Source organism: Haliaeetus leucocephalus, unplaced genomic scaffold (assembly GCF_000737465.1).
Source record: "Haliaeetus leucocephalus isolate CR32 unplaced genomic scaffold, Haliaeetus_leucocephalus-4.0 Scaffold428, whole genome shotgun sequence".
Lineage (NCBI taxonomy): Eukaryota > Metazoa > Chordata > Aves > Accipitriformes > Accipitridae > Haliaeetus > Haliaeetus leucocephalus.
In genome coordinates, this window is record NW_010972864.1 from 937,743 (window position 1) to 942,583 (window position 4,841).

At 40.4% G+C, this 4,841-nt stretch overlaps 1 long non-coding RNA gene across 1 annotated transcript; it reads left to right on the forward strand.

Moving 5' to 3' along the window:
- Positions 1-723: 723 nt before the first annotated feature.
- Positions 724-4,191, forward strand: LOC104836010. The gene is made up of 3 exons (XR_774791.1): positions 724-812; positions 1,637-2,263; positions 3,873-4,191. It is a non-coding gene; the product is annotated as an uncharacterized LOC104836010 (long non-coding RNA).
- Positions 4,192-4,841: the final 650 nt, after the last annotated feature.

The window sequence follows — 4,841 nt, forward strand, 5'->3', positions numbered from 1 at the left end:
GGGCCGGGCCGCGGCGGCCACAGCCTGGCCCGCAGGGGAGGAAACCCTGAGGGAAGCGGCGAGGCGCGGCCCTGGGCGGCGTGGGGCACGTCGGCCGGCCGGCAGGGCCGGCTTCTCCACCGCGCGGTCGCCGGCATCGCCCGCCTCACGGCAGGTGCCTTCCTAGGGCGCCTTCGGTGTCACCTTACCCCTGCGCTTTCCCTCGGGCAGGGCGTGTGGGGTCAGACAGGAAAGGGACCCGTCCAAAACCGTGAGGAGCAGCTGATGCAGGCGTGTGGATACTCAGTCACTCCTGGACAGGCAGCGTGTCCCCTTCCCAAACACTCTTACCTGTACAGGACACAAGTCCTGCATCATAGAGGAGGAAGAAGGGACGCCGGGGCTTCCAGATGCAGCACTGGTTAATCGGTAATTTCTGTCTAAATATTTTAAGCGAGACTGAAGCATGCAACTGCTTTTCCACTTCTCACTGTTGTTACAAGGCGTTAGTGGGGATCAGAGAGGAGCAGATGTGTTCTCTTAACTACCAAGAGAAATTCTGCCCGCTCCCTTTTCAGCGGTGTGGATTGTTGCATGGAGGCCCTCGTGTGGTTGCTAACTCAGACGCCTCCCCTTTCAGCTTCAGAAAAAGACGCACAGTATCTTTCCTTGGCAAAGTCCTAGCAGCGCAGCTGATAACACAAAGAAGATCCTGGAGCTGAGTGTCTGCTATTTGAGATGCATGCATGCACCACAGGATACAGAAGTACTTTCCTTCTCCTTATTTTATGCCTCAGCTCCATGAACTGTTGAGAGAAGACAGACTTTGCTTGGTGAGACTCTTCACTTCTTACCCTATCCCTGTTTTCTTGCTATATCTGAATTTTAAAATGTAATTGAACTGGGGCCATGATGAAAAAAAAAAAGGAATATAAGAGCAGAAAATGAGATGTGGCCTATTTCAATTGCTTCTCCTTACTTGGACAAATCTTACCAGAGAGATTCTTCTCTGACATAAAGCATCTGGGCCCAACTTTTTCCTGTTCACCATGAAATAGCAGTGGCAAGCTCTTGGATGTTGGGCCACAGCTTAACTTAGAAAATACTGAAAGGGACTTTAGCTTTCTACACTGTAGAGAAAAGTGCTACCATGTTCATATTCTGTGGTCAAACACTTTGCTTTCATGCAGCAATGGTGGATTCCAGTCCTGCTTTGACAACTATCATGAAAACCCATCATAACATCTAAAGACTTTGCAATCAGATGGTTGTTTCTGATGGCATTGCTAATTTGGATGTGGGATTTGGAAATGTCAGGCATGTTTTACCATTCAGTCTGACAAGTGGAAATCTTCTACTCATCACCTTCTTTTTCTTCTCAAGTAAAAGCAGTTTGTACAATTTTAAGAATTTTTCATTAAAGAATCAGAATGATAGAAGTATGCAAAGTAATTAATTGATATATTAAGAAAGGTAAACTAATAAGAGTGTATTGCAAGGTTCTGAAGAAATAAAAAAATACGTATTCTTCCTATCCAGTCAGCTGTCCAAAGTTTCCAGAGACGCAGGGGCAGAGCTATTGCAGCTGTTGAAAAGAGTATGGGTATTAGTAAACAGAGGCTAGGAAGGATCTGGGGTTTGTTTCTTCTCCCCGCAGCTGTTACAGAAAAAGGAAACTGAATGGGTGGAAAACCTATTGTCATCAACACAGCACTTCCTCTGCTTCTGCTTACAGAGAACGGCCATACCAAGGTCTTGGTCCTCACTTGCTGGGAATGTATGTTGTACATACAGATAAAAGGATTTATCGTGAAGGAACACAATCCAGTGTGAGCAGCTGGAGTAGATAGCTTAGTTCTGAGAACATGTAGGCTTCATCAACAATGTGAACTTGCGCATCTTTGGAGACACTAATTTGGCTGAACTGAGGACTAGGCTTTAGGATGCAGAGGAACCTGCTACTTCTGAAGAAGGAAACTGGTTGTTGCTTGCCACAGACTGTTCTCCTGCATTCAAGTCCTGTGCCCATTAAGCTGAAGAATCCCTGAGCCACCCAAAAACTAAAGAAAAAAAAAACACCAAATGGCTGAGAAAGAAGAGGACACAGACTGTGTCCATGCGGCTTGAAGGCTTATAAGTGCATTGACACATTTGACCAAAAAGCGGAAGGCATGGCTGTTGATGGTTAGAGAAACCCTTCTGAAGCATACAAAACCAGCAGTTTAATGACTTGATCAACAATTTAGAGAGATTGAATGCATGAAAAAAGATCCAGACATTAAAGGTTGGTGAGGTTTATCTGATCTTTGGCCACTACCGTGTGTTGATTACTCATGGGAATATTGACAATATGTCAGGCATATATGGCATGCCATAGGCAAACTGAAACAAATTACATGTACTGAGAAGGGCAGAGGGGTTTTTGTTACTGTTTAATCATGTTGTTAGTAACTTCCTTCTAATTTAAGCAATTCCCATCAGATCCTCCAGTTCCAGTGTTGGGTTTTGGTTTTTTTTAGTCTTTAAAAGGTTATCCTTCGGCCTACAACACATTTTGCAGAGCTGAGAAAGAAAACACTGTATTCTGCTCGTATTACAACCACTTCCAAGCAATTTAGTGATTGCAAATTGTGTGTGTGAAGAAAACAAGGTGGTCACTATGGTGTTTTGAACTCTGTCCACATTTTTTTCAGAGAAAGATAGTCCTACATTCCCAGAGAGACTTGCTATTTGCACTATGCTCTCTCCTCTCTAAGTGCTTCATAAAATGATTGCATCAACCCAGCTCTAATGGATTATAGATTAGGCAGAAAGGAAAGGGCACAGGATTGTTGTTACGTATCGTCTCCCAATTTATTTTGCTTAAGCGGTAGATAGTAATTTACAGAAGCAATTGGTTAGTCACAGCTTAATTTACATTTTTAACTAGGAGGCTATGCTGTCTTTATTTTATTTTTTGTTAGGGGAGGTGGTTCTGTGATCGTTTGGGGTTTGAGGGGGAGTTAATACATTCTTGCTGATGTTCCAGTGGACAACTGCAAGCTGGTCCTGGCACAGTTCTCTGTAGCCTCACTCTCAGAATTTATTTCAATAGGCGCTGCAGCACCTCTGAGGCGGGGCAAAGTGACTTTTAACTTCAGAGTTTTAAATTCGAGGTTCTGTTTGTTTATATTCTTTTAACATTTGTTTAACTTTAGCATTCACGTAACAAAATGGGAAGAATATCTTTGTGTCAGCCTGACCTATCTTTGGAATACCTAAAAAACTGCAGGTCCATGTATAAAGTATCTGAAAATTTTTCCATCAGTGCAGGGAAGAGGGCACTCACTGTTCCTGATATTTGTTATTAGCAGGGGAATAGGAGGAAAAAAAGTGCATTTGGAAAATTCAAGTCAGCATTTCTCAAGCCTTCCTCATGCATATTATAGATTTTTTTTCTTTCCTTAAAGTGTGAATGAAGTAGGGAATTAATGAAGTCAATGTAAATGTTCTATGTTGGACACTCTTCAAATTTCAGGGGAAAAAGCCAGGCTGTGGTTATGTTTGTACTCTTGGTGCTCATGAAAAAAACAATGATTGTGGCATTAGGAAGAGCTGCTTCTGTTCGTGCCTTTCTTAAGCTTTGTTACTCTTACTATTACCTCCATATTCCCATGCATCCATGCATCCATATCTTTTTCTTCCATGCTTCTCGTCACTCCCTCATGAAATATTTCTCAGCCCTTTCCAGTGATAATGTTGGAAGGAGCATAGGAGTCAGAAGGAATGTTTTGTACCATTTGATTTAACTTTCTTTAGCTATGTTTCCTTCAATTAAAATGTGAGTGTTTCAGTTCAGCAGGTGTAGATTACAAATGCAACCACATAATTTAGTATTGTTTCACTCTGTTTAGGTGGTCGAAGATACCTTCAAGAGCTGCTGAAACATGAAGACTGCCCAATATTTGTCTCCCTTGGAATGACTCTTGCAGGATCTAGTCTACATGAAACCACCTCCCTGTGTTTGAATACAGCTGGCAAACTGCTAAATACAAAATCGTGGTTAGGAGAGGATCAGACCGATTTGACTCATCATCATGTCAAATAATGGTGATGAAACTTTGTTTTGTGTCAACTCAAATGTTCACAAAGAGTTAAAATAAAGGTTAAAATTCTCTGATATATAGCACAGTATAATTCTCAGAAATGTGAATTAACCTAAGATTGATTATTTTATTCACAAACCAAAGGTGACAATCCATGGAATGCTGAAAACTGAGAATATGAGACAGTACAATATAAAATAAATTGAAAGCAAGCAAATATACTAAGGACATTTCTCTTAATCTTTTTTTTTTTTTTTTTCATTAAAAATGTTAACAGAAGCTGCTACAGAACTTGGAGAATTTTCATAACAGTACAGTAGAGCTGGATGTTGAATCTAGGTTAAATTTCCTCCTGGCTCCAAGGAATCTTTATTGTAGCTTAAAGTGAAACATTCTCATTTTTATTTACCTATTTTCATTCTTTTATAAACACTTCAAAGTGGATAAAAATTTGCATCTTTATTTACAACCAAACAACTTCCATATACATTTGGTAAACTCTTGTTCTACCTACATCAACAGTATGGCTCCAGCTGAATTCAGCAGTCAGAAATATGTCCAATGAATCCTTTTCCTTTAGGCAATTTCTTAGATTTTCTTTAGCATTTTAACAGTGAAAATTATTTATAAGCATTAGATACAATCTTAAATGAGATGTATATTAAAAATGTTTACTTTATGCAAAGCATTTAGCCTTGTTCAGCAACAGATTTTTTTTTTGTTGTTATTTTTGAAATTTTCTGTTTTTGATAATACAGATTTCAACAAGTCTATTAG